The following is a 16,688-nucleotide window of genomic DNA, read 5'->3' on the forward strand; positions in this document are numbered from 1 at the left end:
TAAACCTAACCCTCCCCCCCGCGGCTGTCCACTGCGGCGCCCGGCATCCGCTCGATCGGGCTGCCGGGCGCCTGTCTCCCGACGTCGGGCAAATGACAGGCGTCTAGATTTAGACACCTGTCATTCATCCCTAGTCGGGATAAAGCAGTCTGGAAGCCGGTGGTCGGCATTTAGCCATCGGGTTCCAGACTACATCCCCTTAAGATGACCCTGCAGCTCTATGTTTTAAAGTTTCATGCTTCATTTAAAGAACTCTATCTGAGACACCCCATTGCTTTCACATATGTCACACAGTCTTCATCATCATCATTATATCTACACACACAGTAACATACAAACAGTAACATACACACAGTAACATACACTGCAACTATACATTGTAGTAAACATAATACACTGTATATGACTTTTTTCTATCGCCCATATGTTTCATACATCACTAATTGCATCATCAACTCCATCGTGATTCTGGTGCAGTGATTGGATCTTCCACATAAATAGAGCCTTTCCCTGTAGATAAAAAATGGGCTTATTATCCAATATCCTTGCGTTTCGCTGTAGTCAAAAATTAATTTCAAAATGGTTTAAAATATTCACCTTAAATGCAGATAGTCCATCTACCAGTACCAACTGGTAAACTAACGTACTTACATATAATACAGATTAAACATTGATTGGACTGCGCTTTTATGGTTTATATCTGAAATGAACTTTGTTTGATGTATAAATATTTTACCTTGGTAGTACTTGTCTGAATATTCACAACAAAACAAGGCTTCTCTTAAAAATAAACAAATTTATTACATCTCAATGTGATACATATAACCCACTGACATGACATACGGTATTTAAAAACATACAAGACTTGATACGTTGTATATGAAAATAACTGAATCGCTAGTTGATAGATACTCATAACTGTGTAATAATATACCGCTAGGGATGCACATCAAATATATAGGATGTCCACAGTCTTTTAATGTTTCTTGGTAGATGTGGTATTTCACTAATAACCTGTGCAGCAATTGTGATGCATAGCTCGTATAATATACAAGTTCTCTTACCTGTCGGCAGAATAATAGATCCAAATAGATGCAAATGTTGGTATCTGGTGGCTGTAACTCCCCTTATTAAGTACCTCTGGAGCACCCACAGTTATCAAATAGAGGTAGCAATGCACTGCTAAATATGTTGAGTCCGTTAGCCGGGGAGACCAGGATGCAGATGGTGTAGTGGCCGCTGCTAGCACCCGGTCAATCCCTCTGTGGCTGCTTAGTCTCTGACCCAATCACGGGACTCACTCAATTGCCGGATTTTCGGGTAGTAGTGATGGACAGAAGGAGATGGATGCCTTTCTTTTTCCCAGCAGTATTAACCATCTTTCTAGAATGGGGGGGAAAAAGTAAAATTTGGGAAAAAGGATTCTGCACAAGAGAAAAAGTAGAATAGAAATATAGATAACCAACTATAGATACAAATTACTGGAGAAAAACCTCCTGTTGAATGGAAATTGTTGGTGGTGCTCCCAAAAGTCAATTATTATAAACAGAAAAAATGTCCCTACACAGGCAGGTTAAGTGGACTCTTTTACTGGGGCACTCTTGAATAGTAGTTTGAAATGATATGATGAATAATTGATAAAATAACAAGTTTAATTCACTCATTAAAATATTGGTGCTAACAGCACTGGAAATACTGAATACCCAGACAAGACAAAAAGACGAACATAAACATATAACATATAATATAATAAATCCTGCCTGAAGTATCCAATCAATATTCTTATCGCAGGGAAAAAAGATTGGGGCGAAAATATAGCCTATCTCTCTGAAGAGATGGTGAAGGCTGGCAGCCGCTGACAAGGTAAGTGTGGAAAAACAATAAACACAAAGCAGGTATCCCTTACCAATGGTGACCATACATATCCCTGTTGTTTAACAATAAGCTTAGGTAGAAATGTAATCACATAATAAATCCACTTATTTCTAAATGATGGATAATAGTGCCTCTGTGTCTAAATATCATAAACCACAGTCAGATATTTATCAAGCTACTAATTGAGGCCTAGCATGCAGTCTGCAATCAGTGTAAAATGATTCTAGGCTTGGCACAAATGGATAACAGCTTTAAAGATCATCATTTGCTAGGTTTGTAAAGTACACATATTATACAAGTCTCAACCATTAACATTGAGATCACATTTATGCATGTCATCAGTGTAAATAATAAACACAAAGCAGGTATCTCTTACCCCTCTGTGTCTAATTGTCACAAAACACAGTTTAGGTGTTAGACAGGCTCCCTGTTAAAGCCTAGCATGCAATCTACAGTCAGTGTAAGAATGGTGCAGGGCTTGGCACAAATAGATAACAGTGTTGAAAATCATCAATTGCTTGTTCTGTGAGACACATATAATACACAAGTCTCAACCTTTTATATTGAAATCACATTTGTGTATAACATCAATAAAAAATATATATATATAAGTAGCTGAAAGAAGGAAAGTAGGCACATAGAATAACTTCCCACTTCTGCTTTCACTCAGAATAAGTGCAGGCCGAGTGATGAGAGAGTGGAGAGTTTAGTGTCCATGGAAACAACAGGGTAGTGGTGTGTGTTAAGGACCTGTAGGGTGTTAGGTGGGCTCTGTTACATAAGCATTGCAGAACCTCAAATGCGCCCCAGATCAGTCACACTGCCACCAGAGGGGATAGAAAGGTACCTGTACAGTATAATGTAGTCTGCATCAGCAAAAATAGTGAGCGCTGCCCCGCCTTCAGCCGTCTGATCAACTGCCTTGTTCCAGGCTGCAACAAGCTAGTGTATTCTGTGCAGCGTCTGAGGCGTGTTGCACAGTGGCAGTCACGTGACTCCGGTCAGCTGATCAGGCCTGTGCTGACGCGCATTTCGCCCGCAGGCTTGTTCACAAACAGGATGCCCAGCATCCAGGGATATGTATGGTCACCATTGGTAAGGGATACCTGCTTTGTGTTTATTGTTTTTCCACACTTACCTTGTCAGCGGCTGCCAGCCTTCACCATCTCTTCAAAGAGATAGGCTATATTTTCGCCCTAATCTTTTTTCCCTGCGATAAGAATATTGATTGGATACTTCAGGCAGGATTTATTATATTATATGTTATATGTTTATGTTCGTCTTTTTGCCTTGTCTTGGTATTCAGTATTTCGAGTGCTGTTAGCACCAATATTTTAACGCGTGAATTAAAATTGTTATTTTATCAATTATTCATCATATCATTTCAAACTACTATTCAAGAGTGCCCCAGTAAAAGAGTCCACTTAACCTGCCTGTGTAGGGACATTTTTTCTGTATTAACCATCTTGTCAACGCATTTCGCTCATCGTTGAGAGTTTTTTAAGACAAGGGTTATCTGTATCAGCCACAATATGTGACCTAATGGCTGCTTGCGTTATGACTCCTGATGGGGAATTAAGCTGGGAGCACAAGAAAGAATATTGAATTGTAATAAATGTCTAATGTTTGACTAGATAAATACGATAAGCTAGGATAGCATGTAAGAAGATCTGATAGTAGATTAGAATATTATTTGCTTATTAAAAACATAAGAAACATCGTTAAACTCTAGACACAAATAAAATAACAATTGTACAATCACCGTTTCTAATAGTATAGAGCAGGAAGTCTACTTGTTTGAGAAGAGGACGTCATATCATATTGTGATGGGTTTATGTAAGAATGATGAGGATGTGTTGGATAGTTTTTGAAATGGAATAAATGTGTACGGTTCCATGGGAATATATTTGTGGGGCTATTGAAGACATTTGAGTAGTTATTGGTTATATATAATGAATGTTGTATTATAGGATTATAGTGTTGAGGTGCTAGAGCTGTATAACTTGGTCTTGGAGTATAGAAATATATGAACTGAATATCTAACACCCACATGGGCAGTGGCATATCTGTAATGGGCGCAGAGTGTGGGGTGCACACAGGCCTCTGGGTCCAGAGGAACCCACATTGCACACCCTCCTCCCATTTTCATCAGCAGCGAGGCACAAATTAATGGGAAAATTGTGTGGCATCCATTTTTCTGGTGATTTGCGCATGTGCTGTACAAAAAAATGACTGGGAAAATATCCGCCACGCTTTTCCCCCTGAGAACTGCTCATGGGCAATATACTTTGGCTCCTCACCTTAGTCTACTCCATGTGCCTCTGGCTAGAGAGTGATGGAAACCGGTCAGAGGGCTTCATTCAGAGCCGCTTGTAAGCGGCCGCTCGTTCGTTCCGAGCGATGTTCGCACATCTGCGCATGCGTACGGATTGTAATACGCATGCGCGAACCAGTCAGTGCGGCCGAAAATCGTGTGCTCGCTAAATAGCGAATGCCTGCTATTTTGAGTGATAGGAGGAGGCGTATGTGGGTGGTAACAGGGGAAGGTGCTTGAAAATGGGGAGTGGAGATCTGAACGCAGGCGTGCCTAAAGGTCAAAACGGGCGTTTTAAGGGTGTGCATAATTAATAAAGCAGCGTCATCGACCACGTCACTTGGTTTTTTTATAGTCAGAACTGCTCGCATGATTGCGGTAGGAAAAACCAACCACAAGAATAGCGAGCAGTTCATACGCCGTTCGATGTACTCGAGTTATCTAATAAATAGCGGACATGACGTATGATGCAAGCGGCCAGGGGGCGTTTTTTTTTAAAATAACGACCGCATGTTTTGTTCGCTCGTTCAGACATAGAGGCGTGAACAGACCGCAAAGAGCGAACGGTTAATTTAAATAGCCAGCCCCTTTTTCTGAACGAGTGAGCGCAAATAGCGTCCGGCTCTGAATCAGACCCAGAGTCTGCTCATGGACCCCCTCCCCTCTTAATTCGGTAATTGGTTTTGCTGTGGCACTTTTTAATGTAAAAATAATGAAAAAGATAAAGTAATCATTCTGATAAGCACACAAATGTCCCCAGCACTCTGATGTTGGACAGTAAAAAGACTAATGAAAACGGCCTCCTATTTATTTATAAAATGCAGAAGTTTTATGTTACACACATATGTGTAATAATCCATCTATCATGTCATGGAGCTTCTGCTAACAGGATGTGACCAGCACTTCTCTATGTTATTTATAAATAGGTTATACATCCATCAGCCATAACATTAAGACCACCTGCCTGATATTGTGTAGGTCCCCTTGTGCCACCAAACCATCTCTGACGCGTCAAGGCATGGACTTTGCAAGACCTTTGAAGGTGTACTGTGATATCTGGCACCAAGAAGTTAGCAGCAGACCTTTAAGTTCTATAAATTGTGAGGTGGGGCCGCCATGGCTTTGACTTGTCTATTGATAACGTCCCTTTTCTTTAAACTTTAAATAAAGAATATATTTCTTTGCATCCATTGGTTAGACATTTATATTTTGCATAATTCACATTTAATCTTGAACAACTTAAGGATACATCCCAAAATATCCATATCAGCACTGGAAAACTATTTCTTTGTATGTTAAGTGTAATGTGTAAGGTACACGCACAATGTCTCTACTACACTCTCCCAAATGTTGAAAGGTATGTATTACTCCATCACACTTTATAAGGAATTGGTATGTAATGCCGGCGGATCGAATACCGACAGCGGCAGGCCGGTGGGTCGAAATCCAGAAAGCTGCAGGTAAGTACTCTAACCCTCCTCTCTCCCCCCATAACCCTAACCCTACCTTAGGGGTGCCTAACCCTAACCTCTCCCCTTGTGCCTAACCCTAACCTCCCCCATTAGTGCCTAAACCTAACCCCCCCTCCCTGCACCCCAAACCTAACCCTACCGGGGGGGTGCCTAGCCCCCCCTCGTTGTGCCTAACCCTAACCCCCCTTCCCCCACCCTAACCCTCCCGGGTGGTACCTAACCCTAAGTGCCCCTGGGGGTCCATAAACCCAAACCCTCCCTCCAGCAGCTAGACGCTAAGACACATGGCATAAATTCATTACCTGGTATGCAGGGTGTTGGGATTCCCTAGTGGGGCTAATGATAGGCATCGGGATTTCGATGCCTATCTATAGGCCCATGTCAGGATGTAAGTGTCGGGATATTGGCGGGTAGGATAGCGCCCGCCGGTATCCTGACTGCATACCCTTTATAATACATAACAAAATATTCAGGGAACATGATCTATTAAATCTAATATCATTACCAGAAAAATTACCATAGGGAGTACCTTAGTAAACAGAAAGACAGTTGATGCTCTCATAGATGAATCACCTCTATAGAAGAAAATAAGGAAGCACATCTTTTTAGAAAATAATAGAATATCACACAACATTATGCAAATGTTGCTCACATGAAAATTTCTAACATATTTAACTCAAAAAATTAATTTATAATGAGTAGAATAAATATACCATTATATTATGAACAAGGTATAGTACAGGTTGAGTCTCCCATATCCAAAAAGCTTGGAATATTTGCATACCATAATGAAATATCTTGGGAATGGAACGCAAATCTAAACATAGAATGCATTTATGTGTTATATACACCTTATACACACAGCCTGCAGGTAATTTTATACAATATTTTTAATAATTTTGTGCATTAAAAAAAGTTTGTGTACATTGAACCATCAAAAAGCAAAGGTTTCACTATCTCAGTCATGCTAAAAATATTCAGTATTTCGGAATATTCCGTATTTCAGAATATTTGGATATGGGAGACTCAACCAGTATCACCTAATGATCTGACAAATGAAATAATTACTGTTCTTATTTATTCCTGACATTAAGGGGTATATTTACTAATGGTCAATTTTTAGGTGATTTTTATGTTGATTTTATAAGACTAAAATTGACCCAACTGTAAAAATTCTTCATTTGCTAAAATTCGATTTTGAAATCAATTTCAAAATCGAATGTGATGTGGGTTGATTTTAAAGAGTGCAAAAATGGTCGAATTGAAATGTGCACTACAAAATCACCTACAAAATCAACAAACACAGCTTCCGGTTCCGGTTGCATGAAGTGAAGACACGCTTCATGCTGCTCCCTTGCACTGCTGGCTGATCTTCTCTTATAAGACCGCTCGTTGGTTTCCATCTCTGGTCACACCTAATCCTACCACCAGCCGGACCCCTGCGTCCCTACTATGGACAGGTTCCTAGCTGGCCAGCCCACCCCAAAATCCTCACAGACACAGCAGCAGAAGCGCCACGCGGACACGAACATAGCGCCGGATGCTGAATCTTGGGCATTCACCCCGGCTTCCATGCTCAAATGGCACCGACCTCCCACAGGTATGTCACAACCCTGATTCCCCTGTTTCATATGGGGAGGTAGTGAAGGCCATAAAATCCACAATGGGGCCGCTGCTAACCCAGGCTGTAAAGGACATTATGGCTCAACTTCAGAGACTTACACATAGGGTATCTGATAATGAAATCCACATAGGAGCTATATGCCACTATCTAGCAGATGCTTGATATACAATACAAAAATTGAAAAAGGATAATTATCATTTATGGAACAAGGTTGATGACCTTGAAAATAGGTCATGCAGAGATAACTTAAGGCTGGTTGGCCTACCAGAAAATGTCAAAGGATCCTCCTTACAACAGTTGTCCGCAATACTCTTCCAAAACTTTTAGGAATAGAAGAGGACTGCCAGGATTTAGGGATAGAGCATGTTCATAGGGTTGGTCCTACTTCCAGATCCCCTGATGGTCGCCCACGTGTAACCCTATTTAATTGCTTAAACTAGCAACACAAATTAGCATTGTAGACAGCTTCAAGGACAACAAAGTCCATTATGTGGGAAAGAAAAAGATTATATTTATTCCAATACTTCTCAGTGGAACTCTCAAGGGCCAGGAAAGCCTTTACCTCTATTTGTTCCCAAGTGGCAAAAAGAAAAGAAAAAAATTGCTTTAATTTATCCTGCTGGGCTACGTATCTTCCGTCGAGACACACATGTTGACTTTAACAATCCAGATGACGCACATGTTTTTCTTCAGGAGGAAAATCAAGCCTGTTCCCAGGACATAGCAGATCCTGCTTCGTTACCTCTCTAAGGTAACACGATCTGTCTGATTCGCCCAGAATTGGCTGAGTAGCCCTCAAAACCCTTCCTCAAGCTCCTTATCAAGACCATTAGAGGAACTGTGAGATTCTTTAATGTTCAATATTCACTCTATTTTTCAAATTGACAACAACGTTAGCTGATTTTCCTGTGCGGCTATAATTCTCATATTCAGTGTATCCTATGCACTACCTGGTATATATCTCTGATGTGCTCTAGATGTTAGCTTAATAATTATATGTTGATGCTCCCCACCTTTATCTCTTTACCTTATATTTGACTGTAATGCTGCCCATCCACTAGGCAATTAAATTGAGCGATTGAACGATAACAATATTGTTATCATTCAATCGTTCATTAATCATTTGCAAATCGATCATTAAAATGTCTAAAACGACCAGTGATGCGCGCTCCCGCTGTTCGTTTTAGACATCTATCATTGGACAAACATGCTGGACAACCTCATGATAACGTCAGGTTGAGCATGTTAGCAGATGATTGATGTTCCTACACTGAACGACTGCTCATTCAGTGTAGGCACATCACAGACTTGACAAACGACTGCGCCATTACAATGTCGTAATCGTGCAGTCTTTTGCCTGTCTTCTAGGTGATGTGTAGTTTAAGAGATGATATTCCCATTTTGCATAATCAGCTGGATTGCAATAGGGGCAATTTTCGGAAATTCCCACGATGTTACACTCTCTATGTTCACATAATCATATTCACCAAAAGTCGTATTTGTTTGAATGGTCTTGGCTCTTAATGTTCATAAGAGTTTTTGTGCACCCTTTCCCCTGTTTTGTCACATCCTACCCTGTCCTGTTTTGTCACATGCTACCCTGTCCTGTTTTGTCACTAGCCTTTTGTCTTGTCCTCCCTTATCTCCTCACATGTACAGCTTGGCTTTGTGACTTTATATTCACTTTAACTAACACCTAAGTTACCGTATGTCTCAATTAACCATTGGATCCTTAAACATTGCAGGAATCAATTCGCCAGCTAAGAGAAGAAAGTTACTCCTCTATTTGTCTAAGCACGCTATAGACATTGCTTTTATTCAAGAGGCACATTAAGGCCCTCATTCAGAGGCGGTCGCAAGAAGCGATTGCTCTCTCTGAATGAGGGCGGCCACTTAATTTTTTATGTGCGGCCTCCTGGTCGCTCGCTAAGCTGTGGATTACCACCCACAGCTTTAGCGACCGACCAGGTTGATGGTTGCGATGGTCAAGACCATCGCGACATTCGGGGCTTGCGACGAGACCCTAAGGTTGGGTCAAGGCAACCGCAAGCCCCAGGGAGCTTCCTGCTCTGATCAAGCAGGAAGCTCCCCACTGACATCACTGCTGATGTCAGTGCGGCCGCCCACAAAATGGCAGGCGTTCCTTAAGGAACGCCTCCGTTTGTGAAACCACCCCTCTGCCATGCCTACAAAACGGGTCAAGCTGTCGATCAACATTGAGTGGTGAGCTCCGGAGCGAGAGAATTTCTCTCTCACTCCGGGGCTTGCGCACGCGCAGTGCAGCCGCTGTGCGTGCGCAGGGCCTTGACATCGACCCGGTTGCGAGTGCTCAGTGCTTGCGACCGGGTCTGAATGAGACCCTAAGTCCCATCAGCAATAAATAAGTTGCAAATTTTGGGCTGGTCTCTGATAGCAGCAGCTCCCTACAATTCCAAAGCACGGGGTGTAGTAATTTGGGCTAAAAAGTCTTTACAAGTAGCTGTTTCCTCTGTGGACGCTGACACAGAGGGCAGATATGTCATAGCTATTGTCTCCTATCATAATACACCTTATGTACTCTGTAATGTATACGCCCCTAATGTTTACTCCAAATCATTCTTACGAACATTATTGACTAAACTGACTTTGCTAATTGATCATCCTATTTATATATGTGTGGAGACTTCAATTTCGTATCCTCTTAGATTTTAGCCATATTCCATGGCACACTAGATCACCTAGCCTCCCTAATCTAGGCCTCCCTTTTCTCACTTCTATACTACATTTATTTGATATTTGGAGAGCCCTACATCCCACAGAGAAGGAATTTACCTGTTATTCAGCAGTACACGATACCTTTTTCCATATAGAGTATATATTTTTATCCAGCTCTGTATTTCATAAAGTTTCGAACACAGTAATAGAACCAATAGCTATATCTGACCAAGCTCTAGTTTGGTCCTCTGTTCATGTTGCAGTGGATTAAGGCCCTTATTTCTCTTGGAAATTCCCTGCTCACTTGTCTCATTCCACCAAATTTAAATCTACATAAGAAATTACATGGGAAGAATACAAAACTCGAGACAAGAATTATATAATGCAATATTTTGCGCAAAAACCTGTAATCATGAAGTCATAAGACAATAATCACCCTTAAAGTCCCGAGTTTTTTTTTTTTTTAAAGTACAGATCCTCCTCTCCGTAGTTTTTACATGTGTAGTTCAATAGATGCCGTTCCTCACAATCCAAACATATGATGCAGTAGGAAGATATTCTGACATATAAATGCATCTAGAGATATTCATATATGTAGGATACACATAAAAGGAAAAAAAGAGAACCAATAGTACAAACACATTTTACAAGGTTAAAGAATTTAATTGTATTTAAAACGCACTTACAAGCATAGCATAATTAAAAGCATGTAACACATCAGCATGTGTATGAAGACATCATATACTCATCGGACCAGATCTTAATTAGGATTGTTCACAGAGTTCCGGATACTCCTCAAACACTTTAATCAGTCCAGATAAATGAGTCCATAACATCAGCCGGTAGTTTCATGCAGCCACACTGCTTAACGTGTTTCAAACCCTATTAGGTTCTCCCTCAGAAGCGTTTTTGGCTAAGTCCCCCTGACCCTATATTAATACCCCCCTTAATTACAAAAATAGCAACTAATATGTCCTCAATTGGAATTACTTCCATGAGTGGCCACTTCAACGATTTGCGTTTCACTCTGCATTCCAACTTGGTATGCGCATGCCCGGAAATGACGCCGCGTACATCGCGTCTGTCCCGGCAGTCCCATGTGTTACATTGTAAATTCCAAAAACAGGAAGTGCGCTTGTACTCAAGTTGACATTGTGCATGTCCGGAAGTCCCGTGTGTTCCATTGTAAATCCAAAACCAGGAAGTGCGCCAGCATTTTGCGTTCCAGGGTTTAAAAATAACTTTTTCTTTTGGCTTTTCCATATATATCGAACATCCAGGATAATATCTATATATTCCATTTATATATCAGCCATAGATGTATACATTTCCCAATTTCCTTAAAACACATTTAGAACGTCCAAACATGCAAGGCGCACATAGAAAATATAAAAATAAAAGGTGAATATTGAAAGTCATAAAAAATAAATAAAATAATATTCATAATAAAAGAGCATTATTGTTTAAGAGCACAATGATCGATTTAGAAACATATTTAGGAAACTGGTACAATTAATAAGGACATAATACATATAAACCAATTTATAGATATATTTTCTTAAAAAATATGTAATATAAATTACTTGCACAAGTTGACATTGTGCATGTCCGGAAGTACCGTGTGTTCCATTGTAAATCCAAAACCAGGAAGTACGCCAGCATTTTGCTTTCCAAGGGTTTAAAAAAACTTTTTCTTTTGGCTTTTCCATATATATCGAACATCCAGGATAATATCTATATATTCCATACACATATCAGCCACAGACGTATACATTTCCCAATTTCCTTAAAACACATTTAGAACATCCAAACATGTAAGGCGCACATAGAAAAAATAAAAATAAAAGGGGAGTATTAAGAGTCATAAAAAATAAATCAAATAATATTCATAATAAAAGAGCATTATTGTTTAAGAACACATAATGATCGATTTAGAAACATATTTAGGAAACTGGTACAATTAATAAGGACATAATACATCTAAAACAATTTATAGATATATTTTCTTCAAAATATTTAACATAAATTATTTAAAAAAACTTAATTTCAAAATCAGAGTTTAGACCTTTCAGAATAAGAGTACCTACCTACAGTAATTTAAAAGTCTCTATCATTTCCGCTTTTAATAATCTGGTTTCAAGATCCCTTTTTCTCCAAGATGGTTTGACCTGTTCTATACCACAGAATTTTTTTTATAGAACATTCTTTTTGACTGTGCTTAATCTTAAAATGAGTAGATAAAGAAAGCAACTATAATCCCTTACGGACATTATATATGTGCTCTGCAAGACGTATTATAAGGTTTCTATTCGTCTTTCAACATATATTAATCCGCATGCACATTCTACAGCGTACACAACATTTTTAGTTTGACATGTTATAAAATCTTTTATTTTATATGTAACTCCATTTACATCAAAACTGGTAATTTTACTTGTCAGGCTCTTCACCATCCTACCAGGGCCGGTGCAAGGTTTCTTGGCGCCCTAGGCAAAGATCTGGCCTACCTCCCCCAGTACACACTTACCACCCCTTGTACACGTCACATTTATAAAATAAAAAGCACTGTAATGCTCAGACTATTGTTCCTAATTGTAAAGGCTCCAACTCCTTTTCCCTTACATTATATCTACAAACTGTTTCTAAAGTTTCTCAGATTGTTACGATATACACACGTTTCATAATAAACCCACAAACAGTGAAATAAGTTTGAGAGAGTATCCATGCAGTGTATGTATTTTATATGAATTACTAGCCGTTTTATATTTGAATATTTGATTTATAAACGCAATCTGTTTATTTTGGAAGGTTCTAAATCACAATTTTTTTATTTAACACTAGGAGGGGAATTAAATTTCTGATTAACTTAATTGTTTTCAGGGAGTGGGTACGTTCTGGGCTAACTAATAGCTGTTAGCAGCATTGCTCTGATCAGTGATTACCAAGATGACCATATACATGCATGTCACTTGGACATTCTCGGTGGGAGTGGAGGCATCAATCCACCAACTGATGGTAACTAATAAAGAGAAAGGTCAGTGGATCCCCTGTCTCCTCTGCTGCAGAGTCCCCGTACTCCATCCCTTAGAGACGGAGGTGCACTGACATCACAGTGACCTCCGACCCAATGCGGTACTGTGCATGCACCCCTTGCTCGCTCGTCTACTTCCTCTGTCCTCCATTAGGCTCCTGAGTGAGACTGTGTCTACAGACATATAAAGATTGCATATACCGCTGTGTCACCACCGCTTGGCAGCACATACATTCCACTGCCACCACTGAGTGTATATGTACAGGAGTATGCTCCACATACCACACAACACCTCTCTTAACCCATTCCTGGCTGGACCTGTTACCCTTACAATCCTGCATTTGTTTACCTGCTGGATTAACCCTATGTTAACGTACATCCTGTATTCTACCTGGTTAATAAACCAATCCTTGGCTAAGCTATTTATCATGTATACTGGCCTTCATCGCACACTGCTTACACCTAAATCGACATCTATAAGTTCTGACAATAGATCCTCTCTATGACTACAAGACTATGGGTCTCATTCAGACCCGGTTGCAAGTGCCGATGCGCTCGCAACCAGGTCGATGGTCCCCACAGAGCATGCGCATGACGGAGCCGGCTAGCTATTTGTCAATTCATCATAATTTCTCTTGTTTAAAGAATTGGAAACTGCTTCTAACCCTTTACCTTTATTTATAATAGCGTATAATATGCTAACATCAGCGCTGCATAGTATGCTTGTTTCTGTACACTAAATATTTTTCCATTTTCTTAATTTATCACCAGTACCCTTCAAAAAAGATTTTCTTTTTAAAACCAATGGCTGTAAAATATGATCTATTAATGCTGCTAGATCTGAAGTCAGGCTATTGCAGCCTGATATTATTGGACGGCCAGGTGCGTGGAAGGGGTCCTTATGAATCTTAGGTAATATATAAATAATCGGAACAGAAGGTTCCTCTATATTTAGGAACTCATGTTCCTTCTTATTTATCACCCCGTCTTCAAATGCCTTTTTTGTTAAATCTAGTAGAGCCTTAGCTATTTTTTGGGTGGGGTCTGTTTTTAACTTTTTTAGGTATTTCCCAAATTTAGTTGTTTCATAATTTAATTTATCTAATTTGATTTATTCATGAGAACTACCCCTCCACCCTTATCTGCTGGCTTGATTATTAATTAGTTGTCATCCTTCAATGGATTATAACTTCAAAAAACTTTTTTGGTTAGATTACATTTAATTTTATTCTTCCTATTTATATTTTTCAATAAGTTATTCAAATCTTCAGTTATGATTTCATTAAAACAATTGAGGAATTTACCCCTCTCATGTATATGATTAAAACTAGAATTTATTTTAAATACATTCATCCTATTCATTTTTAATATAGACACTTTTAGTACAGGCACATATCCACCACCAGCATGCATGTTTCACTGTGTAAACAGTTTATTCTATAAGTTCAATGTAAATGATTCAGGTGATCCAGTTTTGCTGCTAAAAATGATCCTGTGTAAAACAGAGACCTATTACTAATAATGACAGCTGTCGATGAAATTGTATCATAATTGAAAGAGACCCAGGCACTTTGAAATTACATAAAGTGTGTGAAACTTATATGTAGTCATACTAACTCCAATTCAGAAAAAGACAATAAAAGCAAATTCACTCTGATTAATAAGTGTAACGTCGGTGATCCACTCCATGAGGGATTAATATTTGTGTATCCTATTTTTTTGCTACAGTGAGCATAATATGGCTTTTTAGATGACTGATACATACAGTCAGGTCCATAAATATTGGGACATTGACAGAATTTTCAGATTTTGGCCTCTATTCACCACCACAATGGTTTAGAAATAAAACAAACAAGATGTGCTTTACCTGCAGACTTTCAGATTTAATTTGAGGGTAATTACATCCAAATCGGTTGAACGGTGTAGGAATTACAACAGTTTCAATATGTGCCTCCCACTTTTTAAGGGGCCAAAAGTAATGGGACAAACTAAACAATCCTAAATCTAACTTTCACTTTTTAATACTTTGTTGCAAATCCTTTGCAGGCAATTACAGCCTGAAGTCTGGAACGCATAGACATCACCAGACGCTGGGTTTCATCCCTGGTTTTACCCAGTGAAATAAACAGGAGATAGTTTATTTTAACAAAGATACAATTGTTTCAATTATAACCAATTGTTACAACTACTGTCATACTGTGAAGGGATATTTATATGTCCATCTCCTGATATACGGTATTGTTTAAACAACTCCATGTATACCCGAGATGCAATGAAGAAACTCTCTAATCCTATACCACAGTGTAATGATGTGTAAAAAAAATAAGGCAATAAAACTGCTCATATATTATCTGTATCACTACACTCCGGATTTATAAATTTGAGAGATTACAGTGAACCAATTATCCATTAAATTGATGTTTGCAACTAAACCTGAATATGCATAACATTTGGGGGATCACAGTGTATTAATTATTCATCAGTTTTTTCTACAGCTAAGTCCAATGTAAATCTGAATATCCCAACATATGTTGTATGATTAAACAGGATGTATGAAAATATACTCAAGTAATAGGGGAAAAATAGCCTATTGATAGGTCTTATCTCACTTACTATTAATAAAGATTCTCCATGTATATGCACAGCTTGACTCTAGATCTGGTGAACGGATTGTAATAAAGAAGGAAAATTATATCCAGCAAACAGCTACATATTGAGAAACCAATCAATGTATAAGACACAGTAGACAGGCACTTGTTTTATACACTTTCTTTATTATTCAAGCACAATTTACATGTATATATCTTTGTGTTTTCTTTGATGTAACCTTTATATTTCACTGTTGAATTTATCCTACCCAGTGGAAATGGGACAACAATTTCAAACATATTCAATTAAAAGTGAAGTTTTATAGAATGTGGCTCTTGTGCGCCTAGTATATACCACCACTCTCTTTTCTTCTACATTTTAAGTCAAATCCTGGTTGTTAAGCCTCCTCCCCGTCTGTGAGAATACCCTATATCACGCTATTTTACGGGGTCATTTAGTAATCAATAACTATCTACTATTAATTTGTGTGCAGATATTTGTTATTCTAAAAAAAAATTGCACAATTTTTAATGTCTGAACCATACTTTCCTATTCTCCTCTAGTATCCAGGAGACTCTTGATTTGTGGGCAGTAGACTCCCAGAAGAGTATGTGGCTCCTCTGCCACCTGCCCACCTCCCTAGTGAAGTGGGTATGAACGAAGCGAATCATGTCATTGATCTACCCCTGGTGCAGGATAACGCCAATTGCAGCCCTGCACAGCAGGGAGCTGGACCATATTCACAGCCTGTCCATATGGCCCTGTGGTCTCCCCATGCCCAATGTAAGTATGGTCTGCAGGTTTTTTGCATAATACATTTTTATCACTACAGATAGATACTGTACAACTGTGCCCTGCATTCAAAGCTTAGCAGTAATAGACTATAATATACACGCTGAACATACAAATAACATAGGTGCTAATATTTTAAAATAGTTTCAAGGAACATCTTGCAACTGAGCAATGCAGCTAAGTGTATATTGCTGGAAATAAAGAAACCTTGAAAAATTATAATCCCCATTCTGGCCCAAATGTAATAGCCAGTGAGACGTGGGCAGAAGCGAGATTTCGGCGATGTAGGCGCTAGAT

This window comes from Taudactylus pleione, unplaced genomic scaffold (assembly GCF_031769625.1).
Source record: "Taudactylus pleione unplaced genomic scaffold, aTauple2 ptg001224l, whole genome shotgun sequence".
Lineage (NCBI taxonomy): Eukaryota > Metazoa > Chordata > Amphibia > Anura > Myobatrachidae > Taudactylus > Taudactylus pleione.